Source organism: Aegilops tauschii, chromosome 1 (assembly GCF_002575655.3).
Source record: "Aegilops tauschii subsp. strangulata cultivar AL8/78 chromosome 1, Aet v6.0, whole genome shotgun sequence".
Taxonomy (NCBI): domain Eukaryota; kingdom Viridiplantae; phylum Streptophyta; class Magnoliopsida; order Poales; family Poaceae; genus Aegilops; species Aegilops tauschii.
Window position 1 is genome coordinate 134,301,313 of NC_053035.3, and position 20,509 is coordinate 134,321,821.

The window sequence follows — 20,509 nt, forward strand, 5'->3', positions numbered from 1 at the left end:
GTACTTCTAGTTTCATACTTGTTCTAGGTAAAGCGAACGTTAAGCGTGCGTAGAGTTGTATCGGTGGTCGACAGAACTTGAGGGAATATTTGTTCTGCCTTTAGCTCCTCGTTGGGTTCGGCACTCCTACTTATCGAAAGAGGCTACAATTGATCCCCTATACTTGTGGGTTATCAATGGTAAGGATGAAGCATGTCACATGTGTGTCCCCAACCTCAGTGTTCTCAGGAGTGTTGTTTTAGGAGATAAACATTATAATTTGGGAGCCATTGTTGCACGTAGGTTGCATAATAATAGAATTAATGGGGATTTCTTTGGTGGAATTTATGCAACCCGTTTAGCTAATTTTCTTGGTATACCCATACGTGAGTATGATATTGAGTTGCCTCCTGTTTATTTAGATTATGAGGCTATGGTTCGTCATCAGTTTGTTGAGAGGAACGATCAGTTCCTCCAGTACGGACTAATCTTTGACAGACGACGCACCTATCACGTCGCTCTCCCTGCTCCTACTTTCTTTGACTTTCAGGCAAAAGGGAGACATGTTATAACCAGGGAGGAGGCGAACGAGTATGAGAGGAGGACTGAGACAGCTCGCCTCCATGCTGCAGCCCACGATGCTATAGCCGCTCCATCTCAGTACGACCCCAACTATAATTTGGATATCCGCTCGGCCAGCCATGGCAATAGACCAACTTAGGCCAAAATCCTAAGCTTGGGGGAGTACGTATTTCTCACCGACATTACATTCATGTTCACACACTCATGCTAGTTGTCGGTGCTCATACTTTTTCACTGTGATATCCATGCTAGTTTATTTTCCTTTTTATGCTTTCTTCTTGTGTGTTTGAAATACCATAAGAAAAACCAAAAAAAGTTAGTTGTAGCTTTTATCTAGTTTACTTTCTTGCTTGTAGTAGTATTAGTTAGAAAGAAAACCCAAAAATATTTCCTGTTCTTCTTTTGTTTGTTGGGAGCTTTCCCGTGTAAATAGTTTTATTTCTTTTCTTTTTCTTTGGGGGTCGATAGGAGAAGACGATAATGAAAATGTTGAAGTGGCTCTTATATGCATTATTGTTGATTTAACCAAGAGCCCATATTACCTTGTCTTCCCCCTTGAATTGAATGCTCGCAGATTCCAGCTTAGTCCAATGCACGTGCACTATTATTATTATACACATCGTTCGGTCGTGCAAGTGAAAGGCAATAATGACGATATATGATGGACTGATTGAGATGAGAGAAGCTGGTATGAACTCGACCTCTCTTGTTTTTGTAAATATGATTAGTTCATTGTTCCTGATTCAGCCTATTATGAATAAACATGTTTGCAATGACAATTAGAGATTATAGTTGCTTATGCCATGCTTAATTAGCTAGGAGTTTATAATGGTTTATCTTGCGTGCCAACAAGCTATTAAAATGGTTGTGATGTGGTATAGTAGGGTGGTATCCTCCTTTGAATGATTCGAGTGAATTGACTTGGCACATGGTCACACATGTAGTTCAAACAAAATCAACCTAGTCTTCACGATATTTATGTTCATGGTGGATTATATCCTACTCATGCTTGCACTCAATGTTCATTAATTTTAATGCATGTTCATGACTGTTGTTGCTCTCTAGTTGGTTGCTTCCTAATCTTTTTCTAGCCTTCACTTGTACTAAGCGGGAATACTGCTTGTGCATCCAATCCCTTAAACCCCAAAGTTATTCCATATGAGTCCACTATACCTTCCTATATGCGGTATCTACCTGCCGTTCCAAGTAAATTTGTATGTGCCAAACTCTAAACCTTCAAATGAAATTCTGTTTTGTATGCTCGAACAGAGCATGTATCAACTAGGGCTCTCTATATCTTCCATGTTAGGCGGTTTATTCTCAAGAGGAGTGGACTCCGCTCCTCACTCACGAGAAAATGGCTGGTCACCAGGATGCCCAGGGCTGTTGCTAGTTGGAGGCACTCGTTGTTTCGAGCAAGCCATGGATTGATGCTTGTTGGTGAAGGGGGAGTATAAACTTTACCATTCTGTTTGGGAACCGCCTATAATGTGTGTAGCATGGAAGATATCGCCATCTCTCGGTTGTTATGTTGACAATGAAAGTATGCCGCTCAAAATATTATTTATCTCTATTTCAAAATCGAGCTCTGGCACCTCTACAAATCCCTGCTTCCCTCTGCGAAGGGCCTATCTATTTACTTTTATGATTGAGTCATCACCCTCTTATTAAAAAAGCACTAGCTGGAGAGCACCGCTGTCATTTGCATCCATTACTATTAATTTATATTGGGTATGACTATGACTAGATCTCTTTTAACATGAATTACAATGTCTAGTCAGTCCTTGATCTTTTAGGGTGCTCTGCATTTATGTTTTGCGGTCTCAGAAAGGGCTAGCGAGATACCATCTTGTTATATCATATTATGATTGTTTTGAGAAAGTGTTGTCATCCGAGATTTATTATTATTGCTTGCTAGTTGATTATGCCATTGATATGAGTAAACATGAGACCTAAGTGTTATTGTGAATATGGTTAGTTCATAATCTTTGCTGAAAACTTGAATGCTGGCTTTACATATTTACAACAACAAGAGCAAACACAGTTTGTAAAAGTTTTTCTTTATCACTTTCAGTTTATCAACTGAATTGCTTGAGGACAAACAAAGGTTTAAGCTTGGGGGAGTTGATATGTCTCCATCGTATCTACTTTTCCAAACACTTTTGCCCTTGTTTTGGACTCTAACTTGCATGATTTGAATGGAACTAACCCGGACTGACGCTGTTTTCAGCAGAATTGCCATGGTGTTATTTTTGTGCAGAAACAGAAGTTCTCGGAATGACCTAAAACTTCACGGAGATTATTTTTGGAAATAATAAAAAATACTGGCGAAAGAATCAAGGCCAGGGGCCCACACCCTGTCCACGAGGGTGGGAGGCGCGCCTGCCCCCCTGGGCGCGCCCCCCTGCCTCGTGGGCCCCCTGGTGCCCTTGTTTTGGCCTCTAACTTGCATAATTTGAATGGAACTAACCCGGACTGACGCTGTTTTCAGCAGAATTGCCATGGTGTTATTTTTGTGCAGAAACAGAAGTTCTCGGAATGACCTGAAACTTCACGGAGATTATTTTTGGAAATAATAAAAAATACTGGCGAAAGAATCAAGGCTAGGGGGCCCACACCCTGTCCACGAGGGTGGGAGGCGCACTTGCCCCCCTGGGCGCGCCCCCTGCCTCGTGGGCCCCTTGGTGCTCTACCGACCTCAACTCCAACTCTATATGTTCACGTTCAGGGAGAAAAACTCAGAGAGAAGGATTCATCGCGTTTTACGATACAGAGCCACCGCCAAGCCCTAATCTCTCTCAGGAGGGCTGATCTGGAGTTCGTTCTGCGCTCCGGAGAGGGGAATCTATCGCCATCGTCATCATCAACCATCCTTCGTCACCAATTTCATGATGCTCACCGCCGTGCATGAGTAATTCCATCGTAGGCTTGCTGGATGGTGATGGGTTGGATGAGATTTATCATGTAATCGAGTTAGTTTTGTTAGGGTTTGATCCCTAGTATCCACTATGTTCTGAGATTGATGTTGCTATGACTTCGCTATGCTTAATGCTTGTCACTAGGGCCCGAGTGCCATGATTTCAGATCTGAACCTATTATGTTTTCATGAATATATGTGAGTTCTTGATCCTATCTTGCAAGTCTATAGTCACCTACTATGTGTTATGATCCGGCAACCCCGAAGTGACAATAATCAGGACCACTCCCGGTGATGACCATAGTTTGAGGAGTTCATGTATTCACTATGTGTTAATGCTTTGGTCCGGGACTCTATTAAAAGGAGGCCTTAATATCCCTTAGTTTCCGCTAGGACCCCGCTGCCACGGGAGGGTAGGACAAAATATGTCATGCACGTTCTTTTCCATCAGCACGTATGACTATATTCGGAATACATGCCTACATTACATTGATGAATTGGAGCTAGTTCTGTGTCACCCTATGTTATAACTGTTGCATGAATAATCGCATCCGGCATAATTCTCCATCACCGATCCAATGCCTACGAGCTTTACACATATTGTTCTTCGCTTATTTACTTTTCCGTTGCTACCGTTACAATCACTACAATACTATCACTGTTACTTTTGCCACCGTTACCGCTACTACCATACTACTTTGCTACTAAATACTTCGCTGCAGATACTAAGTTATCCCTGTGTGGTTGAATTGACAACTCAACTGCTAATACTTGAGAATATTCTTTGGCTCCCTTGTGTCGAATCAATAAATTTGGGTTGAATACTCTACCCTCGAAAACTGTTGCGATCCCCTATACTTGTGGGTTATCAGGTCCTACCATTCGAGAATACGAAAGGAACCTTTTAAATTGCTGAACTAATCTATGTGTATTACAATGCCCGTATTTTCCTTGCAAATACTAATCTCAACGTGGTAATTGATTTATGACGAGTTGTTGAATTAGAGTGAGTTTGTGGTATAGTGATCTCAACGTGGATTTCACATTTCATGGTATCCCTGGTAAGTTTTTCAATGCAAATTCAAATTCAAAAGATGAACAATATGGAGGTGAGAAAACTTTGTATGTATCAAGCATATGACCCCCCCCCCCACACACACACAGACCCCCACACACAAACACAACAACAATCCAATAAGTATAGTGCATCTATTTTTCCAAACCATGCATGTATGACACGAATTCAAAAACACTCCTTCTGTTCCTAAATATTAGTCTTTTAGAGATTTCAACAAGCGACTACATACAGAGCAAAATGAGTGAATCTACACTCTAAAATATGTCTATATACATCCGTATGTGCCCGTCCACTTGAAATCTCTAAAAAGACTAATATTTAGGAACGAAGGGAGTAAAATGTAAGACATGCATGGTCCTCAATTCAATATTTAAAATGAACATGAAACTGAAACATGAATATTAAGTCTAGTACTACAGTACATGCAAATGTTGTGTTTAATTAGGCGGAGCTATGATTGTCGGGGGTCACCCCCTCGACCTTAGATAAAATTGTGAAGCTCTGTTTAGGGTTGTTTAGATTATATTTGTCCCCACCCTCCCAACCACTGATTGGTTGTGCACCCCCACCCCTCTTCCCCGGGAGAATATCATGTGCCACCATACCTTAGATGCTATATACTGATACAAGTTGCTTGGAGCTTGTAGATCTGAGATATAACAGCTCACATGATGTCTTAATAGTTTTACAGGAAACCTTGGTGAGTTTGAGAATTGCACACAATTTGTACAAAAACTACTCAGATGCCCTTGGATCCCATATCCAACGACCTCGAAGCTCGTATCACCGTAGCATCTAAGATGAAGGAGGACATCATATTCTCCTGTATGTAAGAATATCATGTGCTACCACACCTTAGATGCTTTGGTGATACAAGCTCTTCGGAGCCGTCGGATTTGTTACCCAACACCTCCTCGGTGGTTCGAATGGGTTTTTTTTGCAGAAAAGCCCCCAAAGAGTTCGGCCACTGCTTACAAGCACATCGATAGCTTAGATGCCATTGGATCTCAGATCAAACAACCTCGAAGCTCGTATCACCGTAGCATCCAAGCTGCGAGAGCACCTTATGTTTTCTCGCACGGGAGAATATGAGGTGCTCCCGCACCGTAGATTCTATGGTGATACGAGTTCACAGAGATCTAACGGCCCACAGTAGGAGGTTTGAATGTTTTTGCAATATACCGCTTAGAGAGTTTGGGAATTGCGTAGAAAGTACAAGTACTACGCATGTGCCATCTGATCACTGATCATATGACCTAGATGCTCATATCACTGTAGCGGGTAATTAAGCTACAGGGAGCACCTAATATGAGCAACGGGGAGCCGTTGGATCCAAGATGCAGCCGCACACACGAGGCCTGAATGTTTTATTTGCAAAAAAACCTTCGGAGAGTTTGGAAATTGCGCATAATTACAAAGACTACTCCCAAGCCATTGGATCTCACTTCCAATGGTGTAAAACCTCGTATCACCATAGCATCTAAGCTGCAGGGTGGATGTGATATTCTATGCCGCTGTCATTTTTGTTCGTAAACTTGCAAAATACGTGTAACTTGTGCCGTTACTTGTCTAACCGCGCAAAGTGTTTCCTCAAAAAAACGATCCTACACTGAAATATCGGAACAACACACGGGGGTCCCACTTGTCATTAATCAAATTTGGACCTAAAACTAACAAATCTGAAAGACGAGATTCAAACTTGCAAACTGGACTACAAAGCGTAAGTTGATAGCCTAAAACAACAATGGTTGTTGGCTTTGTCCCATAACTTGATTTTATACAGTATTACGTTGAGTAGAGTAGAGGGAGTGCCTCGTCAACACATGCATGACCGTTGACTCACTTACTGGTGGGTCCCAGGTCTGCGATCTCTCTCTTTTCACCATCGTCTAACCTTTGCACGGGCACACACGAAGAGTGGCGCTAGCTTGCCGTGGTTATTACAGCTAAAAAAAGCTTGGAAAATAGAAGAATCGCCTAGAACAAGAGACATTGTGGCTGTTCAAGACGGAGCTAACCACACCTATCCTCCGTGCCATGTTAGCATGATGAAGCTGTGTGGCTAGTGGGGTGTTTTTGACCGACTGGCTGGGTCCCGAGGTCGAACCATAGGTACTACGTCTGATACAGTAAATTTTTACACGCACATTTTTTCCTCCATGCCGAGACATGGCACACCCTACCGCGCGGTTTCGGGGTCCTCCCGGGTGGTGCACGCATATATTCTTCCTGACATGGGATGCCCTACCACACGTTTTCGCCGAAGAAAGTAAATGATTCGTCAAATCACGAAAGACCACTTTTCCGCCGAGTACATCAGTGAAGCACGGTGGCTAGCTAGTTGGGCTAGTTCGACCGATTAGCAAGGCCGCCGCCACATTTGTGTTTTCACCCCTTTTTTTATCTACTTGCCGGCAGGTAAATTTAAATATCCACCGCGGCGTTGCTCTGGTGTTTGAGTGCGGCAGAATTTTTAATTTTTTGATTGACGGAGCAGGCGCGGCAGGATTTTTAGTTTTTTGATTGACGGGAGCAAGCGCGGCAGCAATTAGTCACGATAACTCTGCCTGTAAAACCTACTGCTCCCTGGTGTGAGAAGTCATCGACTGGTGTTTTACCATGGTGAAAACCAAAAGATTCCCCGCTCCTCGGCTGGCTCCCTCCGCCTTCCCGTAGATTGCATTGCCTTTCAGCCGTTTCGTCCCCTGCATCACCAACGTCGTGCGCCTCGAGAAGCAGAGGAACTTCGGTGGTGTTTAGGCGCCATCTGCATGGGCATGTCCATGTCTCGGCGCAACATGACCGTTGGATCAAACTCAGACGGTGCAGATCAGTCACTGTAGCACAAAGCGTGTGGGTGTGTTTGGTTGCATTCTCATCTCAATATAGTTGTTTCCTCTTCGTGTATTTGTGTTAACCTACTAGTGTGGACTCATGCACCCTTCATGCACTCTGCCAAACACCCAAAGTGGGTCGAGGAGGGAACTTTTTCTCCCATCCCGTGCACCCTTCATACACCCTGCCTAACACTATTCGTGCTTCATATGGTTCATGTTTCGTGGAGTACTGTAGCACTGTACTCTCCGTGCGCTGTAGACCTAGTTCTGTTAACATTGATCTCACTGTTCATTCTCGACCGGACAGTCGAGAAAGCGATACTATGTTACTACATTACTGTTCATATAGTTGACATGCACACAACATCATTTGTTGTCGTCATATCTTACTACACTAGCAACAAGATTATGCAGTACTGACGTATGAACCACTGCACATGCCTAGTAGTAGGAGCACTGTGTATGTTCAAGTGGCTGCCGTGTTTCGCACTTCCCCGTCGTAAGAGTGGAAACGCTTGCTGTAATCATTTTTTTCTTCAGAAAAACAGTGGACACGCTCTACCGTGCGGGTCCTCCTCCAGCCATGCACTAAATTACTCACTTTCGCCGACGTGTGGGACAACCAGCATCGAGTTCCACCAGCCATGCACTAAATTACTCCGTAGTAGAGTGACGGTAGACTACCCCGATCGAAGCGCCGCAGCAATGCCCAATGAGCCATCAAATCACAAAACCCCCTCCTTTCCAGCAGTAAGTTGGATGGAGGAAGCAACCATCATTTCACTCTTCTCTCTCAGCTTCCTCTCTACCCCACTCGCTTCTCCCTCATCTTGTTCCTCATTTCTTCAAGAAAACCCCGACCTCCTTCTGCCGTTGTTCTTCTCTCGCAAAGAAGGAAAGGTGAGCGCATCAATGGTGTTGATTCTGGCCAAGGCCCGGTCTTGCAACCCCGAGACTGATCCTATAACTCCCTCTCTTTTCTTCTTTTGGGTTTGTGATTATGGTTTCTTTTCTTTTACTTCTATTTGACAGTTTCTTGATGGACGCTGGAGCACCGGCCGAAGTGATGTCTATGGCTCTGGCCAAAACCGTCGAGGCTCATGGTACGATGAAGCGCAAGCACCCCGCCGAGACTACCGCAGACAAGCTCAAAGCCATCGCCCTGTCCAAGCCCCCCTCTCCGGGATCCCTCATGAAGGAAGTCCAGGTAATATCTCTTCTTGACGATCTTTTTCTCGATCTTGATCATGTTTTTTCATCTAACACGCAATACTAGTACTAGTAGTACAACTTTCTAGGTGATCTTGCATGTGATTTTTGTGTGCCAAATGACGGTTCTAAATTCCTTTTTTGACCAAAACATGCGAGAGGTTGACACTGATTTCTTATAGATTACTTTCAACTACTCCCTCTGTCCCAAATTTCTTGTCTTAGATTTGTCTAGATACGGATGTATGTAATACTAAAATGTGACTTGATACATCCGTATCTAGACAAATCTAAGACAAGAATTTTGGGACGGAGGGAGTACTTTATGAACATCAATGCTACCTTTGAAGAGGGTATATTTGCCTCAGTAACTTGTGTTATGGATATTGCAAGTAATCCCTCTGCTCTCATGCCTTTGAAGACATGTTCTAGTGTCTTTGTTCACTCATTTCTGTGCGTATATGTAGTCATATATGGAGTATAATATCGAAAATCATCTTATATTTCTGAACGGAGGTAGTAATAAAATATGGTTTCTGTTTGAATTAGAACTAGGTCCACGGTGGAGATGAAGTTCTCAAAGTCATGCCGTGTGAACTGGAAGACCTGAGGATGAGTTCTACTGCTAAACTATCCAGCTGTTGTGTCCTCTTCGCCACGTGTCCTGAACTAGTGTTTTCCTGTAGCATTGTTGTCAGGCGTGTTCTCGAGGCTGTACTTGACCACAACAATTTCCTGGCTGTGCCTCCGATTATGAAGGGTGTGGTTCTTGTAAAGCTTCCCAACAAATCTGATGCGGCCTGTCTTCATGATCATGTTTATGACTGGAAAGACCACTTTGTTAGGTTCTCCAAGGTTGACGAGATGGTGATGGTGCATGTAGACATCTCTCACGAACTCCATGGCCTAGTCAGTTATGCGGGGTTCATCCCGTAGGTCGGTGGCAAGAAATAGTCTACAGAGTTTAATTAGTGCAACTTTGCTTGTGTGTAGTAAGTACTATTGTTCAATACTTGATTTGTGTTTGTGAACCCTATAATGTTTATTAGTACTGCCGCTTTTGGTGTGTGGTCAGTCCTGAGAACGGTCTATGTTAATGTCTGTCCACTCAATTCAGTCTGTATATTTTGAAGTATCCAGATCATCTTTTTGTGAGGACGATTTATCAATTATGGCTACACTCCAATATCTGTATGCATTGCAGGGTTTATCGCACCCACCAGGATTTCCAGTCCCATGGATGTTCGGTCCATACGATTTGTCACGACCTTTGGACTGTCCTGCTTGTGGGAGTAGGCGGGGCCCCTGCATGCCTCCCGTAGTTGGACGATCAATCTTCTGTTTAGTACTTCAACATAGTGATTTCCTGGTAAGGATTCACTCGTGTCACATCAAGTAAATCTTATTGATTTACTGTCTAAATCTTATTGATTTAATGTCATGGTTTCTTTCTTTTCTAGTAATTTTACGATGCAGGTTTTGCCATGTGACATTCATCACAGAATAAACCGTTTGGTTTGCTCTACGATGGCTATTTTTGCAGGTTTCACTTCTTATGTCGTGTCAGTAACAAAGGCAGTGTTCATCACTTATATTACTGGAAAAAATTGGACCAGTCTGTTGTCTGAGTACAAGCTGAATCTGTCGGATCACGGGTTCCGGCAAAACCCTCAAGGTTCGAACACTGGGGTGCGCGCGAAGATTTCCTCCCTACCGATCCACGCCCTAGCTCACTAAGATCTCGCGGACGAACTCGACGAACTCGCAACACAGAAAGACACAAGATTTATACAGTTCGGGCCACCGTTGTGGTGTAATACCCTACTCCAGTGTGGTGGTGGTGGATTGCCTCTTGGGCTGATGATGAACAATACAAGGGGAAGAACAGCCTCCTGAGGTTGAGGTGCTCTTGTGCTTGGCGAACTTGCGTGGGTGAGATGCCTCTGAATCAGTTATCCCCTACGGTGGTGGCTATCTCTACTTATATAGGCCTTGGTCCTTTCCCCAAATATCGAGCGGGAAGGGATCCAACAACGACCAATTTGAAAGGGGACAGCTAGTACAGCTTATCCTGACAAAAGTAGTCTCCGCCTGCAAAATGTCTGGTGGTGACGCCGTCTTGGGCTCCATGGTGACCTCCGTCTTGCCGTCCTGCTGGTCTTGGTCTCGTTGCACCGATATGGAGACCTTTGCTTGATGCCTCGGTACTCCGCGTCTGTGCTTGCCCCTTTAGCACCAAAGAGGAAACGAGGACGCTGCGCGCGCTGGCGCCCGTCTGGTCTCGATCGTCATGCCTCACGTCACGAGGACCTCGCGAGGTTTGCCATGCCTTGATCTCTCCGCCCCTTGTGAGCCTGCCTAGCGAGGCCGCTCCTGAGGAGGTCTTGTGTCGTCCACCTCGCGAGGCTTGGCCCATCGCGTGGGCCTTGAACGCCTTGTCGATGAAGATGGGCCGTACAGGCCTGCTAACTCGGCCACGCCGTGGGCCGCAGGCAGGCAACGCGCTCGGGCTTGGCTTCGAGGCGAAGCCAAAGGTCAAGCGCGGAGCGCTGCGGGCCCCAAAAGCCTGTGGCCTCGGTCGACGCGTGGCGGTTGATTGGACGTGGGCGTCTCCGCTTCCCCATGCTGCCTCTGCAACTGCCCGACTTGACAAGTCCCTGCGACTTGCAAGGAAAAGCATCATTACTTGTGATCGTGGGGGGTGCTGGTTGGCCTTCTCCTGTTATAAATGACGGAGGGGTGGAGCCCCCGTCGCCCATCTCTTCCTGGTCCGCTTGCTTCTCCCTTCTCTGCTCCATCACCGGGTCCAATGGCGTCGTCGAAGAGGTTCTCTGACGCAGAGAAAGGAAAGGCATCTCGCGAGGGGCCCGGCTCCCCGGCGCCCAAGCGGGGACGCGGTCGTCCCCGTAAGCACACCGTGACTCCCTCCGCGCCCCCCCGCTCCCGGGGTGGCACCGCTGCGCGTGGCGGGGGTCGCTCCGGTCGCGGCAGCCCCGTCGATGAGGGGAGACGTGTCGTGGTTGCGCGGCCTCCCCGGCCGCGCTTCCACTTGGCAGAGGTGTTGCCGGAGTTTGTTGTCTGGTCGGAGGATCCGGCCGGCAACTGGCTTCAGCTTCCGCGCTTCTTCGTCGACGAGCTGCCGGCCTCTGGTCCAGACAGGCTCTGGCTGCAGGCGGACGACTGCTACAGCAGGGCTTCATGGGTCGTGGTTGAGGTCTCCGCTGCGGGCAACATAGCTCCGGCCCGCAGTTGGCAGACGTTCGCCCGCGCGCGTGGCCTGGGCAGGCGGTGCACCCTCCATTTCAAGTACGACGGTGATGCGACCCTCTACGTGAGGGTGTTTGGGGAAGACGGTCGCCGCGCCGGGTGCTGCCCCGAGACGAACGATGGTGAGGAGGTGCTCGTTCTCGGCGATGGCCGCGACGAGGGCGAGGGCGAGCCCGCCGGCTGCGCCTCGTCCAGCTATGGTGGCTCTTCTCTTGGCGAAAGCTCTAGCAGCGGCGGCTACGACCAGCCGCCATGCCGCCGTGCTCGCTTTGAAGGTGGTAGCGGGTCGTCTCGTCGTCGCGCCTCCGTGAAGCGCGAGGAGGGATCCGGCTAAGCTCGGGACGTCGCCATGGGCCTGCCCCCATGGATCACTGCGACGCCGCTTTTGTTTTGTTCTTCTTTTCTTTCCTGCATCAAAATGAAACTAGTATGAACCTGGAGGGACGTGTATCGAACTATGGTTCCTCAATCATTACGCTATGCTTGTTATTTCCGTGCTGTGTCGTTATTTTGTGCAGAGATAACTTAGCCCGGCGCGTTCGGGGCAGCCTCCTCTTCACGAGGCACTTGTTTCCTCGTGCCAGTCTTGGCTTAGTGGTTGCTCAGGAACTGCAAAAAATTCGTTAGGAAGCTCGCTAGGAGACTTATCGTTCACCCTAGCCTTGACCCAGCACTTCATATCGCGGTACCCGAGGGGCACGGATTAGGAGAGATGCGCCAGCTTGTGGGCTCGAACGAGGGTGCCTCGTGAGAAAGCAGACCGAAGGCAGAGAGAAGGAGCAACATAGGAGGGAAAAACGCTCGCGAGGGCACCTGCCTAGCCCCCTCGCGAGGTATGCGAGAGAGAGAGAACACAGGTGAACTAAAGTCGGGAATTGCAGCAAACGGCGACGGAACCAAATCAGCAAGGAACACCGGAAGCAACTTCGATTAAAAGAAACCGAGCCAACTATGGAAAGCAAATGAAAAGCCGCGTCCGGCACCTAGTCTAGTCTTCAAGTCTTCTCACCAGCGCGGAGCTAAGTGCTGCCACTAGGCGTGGAGGGAGCTCCCGAGGCCCGAGCGCGGCACTCCAGAGACTCCGGGGCGTGTACAACCCCACTCATTATTACGTGAGAGTGTCACGGGCGGCGATTCTTCACAGGCACCGAGCCTTCTTCACAGGCACTAGGCCTTTCTTCACAGGCACTGGGCCTTGCTTCATGGGTAGAACTTCCGGAGGTGCTGGATGTTCCAGGCGTTCTGGATGGGCACCCAGTCCTGGGTCTTCAGGCGCGTGGCGCCAGGCCTGGAGATATGGACGACCTTGAACGGGCCCTCACACATGGGTGAGAGCTTATGCAGCCCTTCTCTGGAGAGGACCCGCCTCAGGACGAGATCACCTGTCTCGAGTGTCCTGGAGCGGATGTTGCGGCAGTGGTATCGCCGCAGCGCCTGCTGGTACCTTGCCGCCCTCAGTGCAGCTTCGCGGCGACGCTCCTCCCCCAACACGAGGTCCATCCCCCGCGTGTTGTCCTGCTGCGTTTCATCAAACGCCAGGACCCGTACGGAGCGATGCTTGACTTCGTGAGGGAGGACCGCTTCAGCTCCGTAGACGAGGAAGAACGGGGTCTCGCCTGTCAGCTTGGTGGCGGTGCTGCGGATGGACCATAGCACGGACTGGAGCTCGTCGTGCCAGCCCCTGCCGCAGGCCTCGAGCTTCTTCTTGAAGGTCCTGGTTTTGAGGCCCCTCGGGACCTCTGCGTTGGCGCGTTCGGCCTAGCCATTTCTCCCGGGGTGCGCCACCGAAGCGTAGCAGATCTGCGTTCCAACGTTAGCACAATATGTTTTGAAGAGGTTACAGGTGAACTGCGAGCCATTGTCGGTGATGATGCGGTTGGGTACCCCGAAACGGGTCACGAGGCCCTTGATGAACTTGACCGCCGAACCAGCTGGGATGGTGCGGACGGCTTCCACTTCTGCCCACTTGGTGAACTTGTCAATGGTGACGTAGAGGTAGCGGTAGCCCCCGGGCGCTCGAGGGAATGGGCCCAAGATATCCAGCCCCCAAACCGCGAACGGCCATGTGAGTGGTATAGTATGGAGGCCCTGAGCTGGCTGATGGAACTGCTTGGCGTGGAACTGGCAGGCTTCACAGGACTTCACCAGCTCAGCTGCGTCGTTGAGCGCCGTAGGCCAGTAGAATCCACTACGGAATACCTTACCGACGAGGGTTCGTAATGACGAGTGGTGCCCGCAGTCCCCGCCATGTATGTCAATCAGCAACTCCTTTCCCTGGTCCCTGGAAATGCAACGCAGCAAAACATCATTTGGTCACTTCCTGTACAACTCACCGTCCTAGATGCAGTATGTCGTGGCTTGCCGGGCCACGCGCTCTGCGTCCTCTTCCTTCTCCGGCAACGCCCCTTGCATCAGATATTTCTTGAATTCCTTGGTCCAGCATTCCTCCTGGGGCTCGAGCGCCAGGAGCAGGTGAGCTCCTGAGGTCAGGCCACAGGCTGGGGCTCCCATGGCAGGCGGCTGTGGAAGCTCCTCCGGAGGCCGAGCTGTGCTTGAAAGTGGTGGCATCGCTGACGGCTTGAAGAGCCGCTCCTCGAAGACGCCAGGCTATTGGGGCTGCCGCTTGGATGCCCTCCTGGCGATGTCGTTGGCTTCCTTGTTGGTGCCACGGGGCACATGCTGCACCTCCAGGCCCAGGAACTGCTTTTCCATCTTATGCACTTCCGCGAGGTATGCCTCCATGTGCTCGTCCTTTGGCTCGTACACTTTGTTGGAGAAGTTGACGAGGAGCTGTGAGTCACCCCTAACGGTGAGGCGCTTCACCCCCAGAGCTGCCGCGGCCTTCACGCCAGCTATGAGGCCCTCGTACTCTGCGATGTTGTTGGAGACCTTCTCGCCCTGCTGAAAGCAGAGTTGCACAGCGTAGTAGAGCTTGTCCTGAGTGGGCGAGATGAGCACTGCTCCAGCCCCCGAGCCTTGGTGCGCGAAGGCGGCGTCGAAGTACATAACCCAACCGTCTGGCGCCTCGCTTCCCGGTGAGGTGGACTGGTCTTCGCCTACTTCAAGTGTCGGGGCATCCGTCCATTCCGCCACAAAATCAGCGAGCGCGGCTCCCTTGATGACCCTGGTAGTGCTGAACTCCAACTGGAATGCCTGCAGCTCGATGTTCCACTCGGCGACCCTTCCCGCAGAGTTGGGGCTCCTGAGCACCCCTCCAATGGGTAGGTTGAGACGGCCTTGATGGGGTGACCCTGGAAGTAGTGCCGCAACTTGCGTGAGGCCACCAGGAGCGCGAGCAGGAGCTTATGAGCCTTGTGATATCGTGCCCTCGCGTCCCACAACATCGTGCTGACGAAATACATCGGGTGCTCAACGAGGACAGGCGTGTTGGGGAGGCTCGCGTCTTGCGAAAGTTGGGATGCCCCCTGAGGTGGTGGGACTCCTGGCGCCTGATCGCTTGCGGGAATCACTATGACGTTATCCTGCCGAGCTTGGTCTTCTGTTGATGCCCCTACGGCTCTTGCTGCGCGTTCCTGATCTTGCATCATCTCGGCTGGCGGTGTAGCTTGGCGCGGCACGCCCTTGGCTTGGTGCTCTTCCTGAACCGCCACTAGCGCAGCGCTGGCGGAGTATGGGGTGGCGGCAAGATAAAGTACTAGAGGCTCGAGAGGTCGTGGCGCCACCATCACCGGAGGGCTGGTCAGGTATCTCTTGAGGTCTTGGAAAGCTCAGCCGGCCTCTGGGGTCCACTCGAATGGGCCCTTCTTCTTCATCAGCTTGAACAAGGGTAAGGCACGTTCTCCCAGCTTGGAGATGAAGCGTCCCAACACAGTCATCCGACCAGCCAGCTTCTGCATTTCCTTGAGGGTCTGCGGTGGGCTCATGTCCTCAATGGCCTTGATCTTTTCTGGGTTTGCCTCGATCCCTCGGTGGGACACGAAGAACCCCAGCAGCTTGCCGGAAGGGACACCGAAAACACACTTCTCTGGGTTAAGTCGCAAGTTCACCTGGCGCAGGCTCGTGAAGGTCTCCTCCAGGTCTTGGATTAAGGTTCTCGCCTCCCGAGACTTCACCACAATGTCGTCGACGTAGGCCTCCGTGTTTCTCCCGAGTTGCCGCCCTAAGGCGATGTGCATCAGCCGCTGAAAGGTCGCGCCCGCGTTGCGCAGTCCAACGGACATGCAGGTGTAGCAGTACACCCCACACGGGGTCAGGAAGGCTGTCTTCTCTACATCTTCCACCGCCATCTTGATTTGGTGATACCCTGAGAACGCATCCAGGAAGCATAGCAGGTCGCACTTGGTGGTGGAGTCTACGATCTGGTCGATTCGTGGGAGAGGGAACGGATCTTGAGGGCACGCCTTGTTGAGGTTGGTGAACTCGACGCACATTCACTCCTTCCTGCCTTTCTTCGGCACCACGACAGGGTTCGCCAGCCATTCGGGGTACCTAACCTCACGAATGGCACCCGCTGCCTCCAACTTGCGGGTCTCCTGGATGATGAAGGCTTGCTTCTCCGTGGATTGCCGTCTCGCCCGTTGCTTGACAGGGCGCACATTGAGGCATACCCTTAAGTGATGCTGAATCACCTCTCTCGGGACCCCCACCAGCTGGTTGGGCTCCCATGCGAATATATCCTTGTTTGTGCGCAAGAATTTCACCAACGCTTCCTCTTGGCTTGGGTCGAGGCCGGCACCTATGGTGAAGGTGGATCCTGAGGACCCGTCCTCGTCGACCGGCACCTTCTTGGTTTCTGCCTTGTCCTGGGTGAACAACTGCTTCTTCTTGGTTGGTGCGGCCTCCTTGGCTTCAGGGGCACTGGCGCCGGCGGGCTGCGCCGCCGCAGCGGTCTTGAAGGCAAGTTTGAGCGCCGCCACGGCCTCCTTGGTGTCCCCCTTGACAGTGAGGACACCCTTGCTTCCAGGCATCTTCATGAGGTTGTAGGCCGGATGAGTCGCCGCCATAAACTGGGCCAGAGCTGGGTACCCGAGAATGGCGTTGTACGGGAGGCCGATGCGGGCGATGTCGAAGTCGACCAGCTCAGTGCGGTAGTTTTCGCACGTGCCGAAGGTGACGGGAAGGCGGATCTGCCCCAGGGAGCGGGCAGCGCTGCCACCCACTCCTGAGAAAGGCTTGCTGAGGCTGAGCCGCTCGAGCGGCACGTGAAGAAGGCTGAAGGCCTCCATGGAGAGCAAGTTGAGGCCGGCACCGCCGTCGATGAGGCTCTTTTGTGACGGCCATGTTGCAGATGGTGGGCGTGCAGAGCATCGGAAGCATGTCCGAGCCGGTGGTGGTGACGGGGTGGTCTTCTGAGCTGAAGGTGAGGTCGGCCTCAGGCGCAGCCCAGCCGGGTGGATCCCCCAAGCGCTTGGAAGCGGCACCAATCTGGCGGAGGAACGGCTTGATGTGGCGATCTGAAGGCGGCGCCTGAGAGCCGCCTAGCAGGCAACGTGGCCCAGGAACTGCTTTTCCATCTAACGCACTTCCGCGAGGTATGCCTCCATGTGCTCGTCCTTTGGCTCATACACTTTGTTGGAGAAGTTGACGAGGAGCTGTAAGTCACCCCTAACGGTGAGGCGCTTCACCCCCAGAGCTGTCGCGGCCTTCACGGCAGCTATGAGGTCCTCCTGTTCTGCGATGTTTTTGGAGACCTTCTCACCCTGCTGAAAGCAGAGCTGCACAGCGTAGTAGAGCTTGTCCTGAGTGGGCGAAATGAGCACTGCTCCAGCCCCCGCGCTCTAATGCGCGAAGGCGCCGTCGAAGTACATAACCCAACTGTCTGGCGCCTCGCTTCCCGGTGAGGTGGACTGGTCTTCGCCTACTTCAAGTGTTGTGGCATCCGTCCATTTCGCCACAAAATCAGCGAGCGCGGCTCCCTTGATGACCCTGGTAGTGCTAAACTCCAACTGGAATGCCTGCAGCTCGATGTTCCACTCAGCGACCCTTCCAGCAGAGTTGGGGCTCCTGAGCACCCTCTCCAATGGGTAGGCTGAGACGACCTTGATGGGGTGGCCCTGGAAGTAGTGCCGCAACTTGCATGAGGCCACCAGGAGCGCGAGCAGGAGCTTCTGAGGCATGGGATATCGTGCCCTCGCGTCCCGCAACACCGTGCTGACGAAATACACCGGGTGCTCAACAAGGACAGGCGTGTTGGGGAGGCTCGTGTCTTGCGAAAGTTGGGGTGCCCCCTGAGGTGGTGGGACTCCTGGCGCCTGATCGCTTGTGGGAATCTCTATGACGTTGTCCTGCCGAGCTTGGTCTTCTGTTGATGCTGCTACGGCTCTTGCTGCGCGTTCCTGATCTTGCATCATCTCGGCTGGCGGTGTAGCTTGGCGCGGCACCAGCTCCACATGGAGCACCATCTCCGGCAGCAGCAGCGGCTTCGGCACCTGCACCAACACTTGCACTTGGATCTGCTCTGGCCCGTGCAACGGCAACCGAACGAGCAGTTGCACCGGCAACAGACTGGGCTGCAGTTCGCACTTCATATACCAAAGTCCTTACAAAAACCGACTTGTCCACCTTCTTGGTAAGCATTGGCCGCCCAAGTGTTTCATTCTGTTTTCTTTCCATGTTGTTTCACATGATTCACTGTGTTGATCTAACTTGTTGGGTATGTCTTCTTGTTTGCAAATAGAGGATTCCTAGAGCAACGAGGGAGTCGTTCAACAATCCGGGCGACAGCGGCCAAGTTTCTCTTACCATGCACAGCCTTGGTGTGAATGAACCTGCTCAATATACCATAAGTACAAAGGATGGTCGCATGATGATTGATGCTAAAGGATGGTCAAGGTTCAAATCTAAATCATATCTTGCGGTAGGGGATGATCTCAAAATCGAACTTTTTCGGCAAGGAGAGCTGGTCCAAATCAACTTTGAATTTCTTCAGTAGCAGCACGCAACTGCCGAACTGATCTATCCTACGAGAGATTTTGATGTAATAATCTGGCATGGTGAAACAAGTGTCCTATGTGTATAAGTAATATGACAGTATTATTTATCACATGGTATATCGTTGATAGAATTGCAACTCTCATTGCTGGTTAGGAACTGTCGTTCGATTTCATTCCAACAGCTGCCGTGCTTTATTCAATTTTGTGTATTCGCCTTGCGACAGCATCTAAAACCAGCGCCGTACCGATCGCTTGCAATATGAAAAGCACTGAGGTAGAACACATGGGCCCCCAAACATGCAGGGTGGGCCTGCGGCCCAAAGTCCAGAACCGTGAGCCTGTCTGAGTATTATATTCTTAGCTGAACCCCATAATGCCAGTGCGTTGCACGTAACATCAAGATGTATTTGTATGAGTATTTTATCTTGTGAGAGAAAAGGATGAATGAGGGACGGCCTTATTTGCAAATGTGGAGAGGTGTGTGGGCACCTTTTTGCATAATTGCCATAGTTTCCTTCCTATCCGTCAGATTAAATCGGACGGCCTATATTGCAGGATGGCAGGCACACCATCATCACCAACTCATCTATATTGTGTTAAAAATAACTCTGTTTTTTATAATTATATATGTTATATATATTCCCCTTGATTTTTCTTATGTATAAAGTTGTGATATAAAAGATTTGTATATTTATTTACAGAGGGAGTATCTCTCTGTCAAGAATATATTTTTGTGTAACTAGTTACTCCTGTCTTTCTACTTCCTTTCGCTGATATGTGGGGCATCCGGCAACGGGGTCCACGTGCCATACGCACAAATTAGAGTGCACAACTGCACGGTAGACACACCCCGGTCGTAGCGCCGCAGTAATGCCCAATGAGCCGTCAAATCACAAACCCCCCTTTCCAGCTTTAGCAGTAAGCTGGACGGACGAAGCGGCAATATTTCACTGGGCCTGAATCCCCTTCTCCCTCGTCTGCTTGTTCAGAGAAAACCCCCTCTCGGCGATTACATAGGATTTTCTCATGGAGAACCTGGTACGAATTCTTCATCCATCCCCGATAAATCCAAGTCCCTTGGTCGCGGGTAATCCTAGGATGGCAGCCGCCGCCGTTGATGCATTTTTCTTCCTACTGAATCTAGTGTGTTTCATTTGCAGTGCCCAAAGTGCGAGGACCCTACAGGTTTCTGCGCCCTCGGTGAGACGCCACACTTGTTCCTTCTTATCCTAACACAGGATTTTAAAATGCGCACAATATGTTCCTAGAATCCACTTTTCTATCCGGGAGGGTGGGGTTTTTTTGAACATGCTATCGACTAATTTGGAAATTTGGATTGCTATATTTGGATAAAAGGTACTACCAGTACGATGGTCAATACTGACGTGAAGGAGGAAGTTATTTCTAGATTTCGATAGGGAATACATTGTGTTCCCATATTATTTTTCCTCAATGCATTATTTGCTCTACCAGAACACCTGTACTCAAGATGCTCGGCCTTGCCATAACTGAATACACCAGTTTAATGGTCACAGTGAAGACACGCCATGGATATAAGTTCCGCGTTGGGTTCATGAACCAAGAAGATCGCTGCTTTTTTTATGGCCGAACTTGGATAAACTTTCTCAAGTGTTACGGACTGAAAGTTGGCGCACGAATGTTGATGGAAATAGCAGAACTTGGTCTCATCTTCACTGCGTTCTTCCACCCTGACGTCATTCCAATTGTTCATCCATGTTAGTTTTGT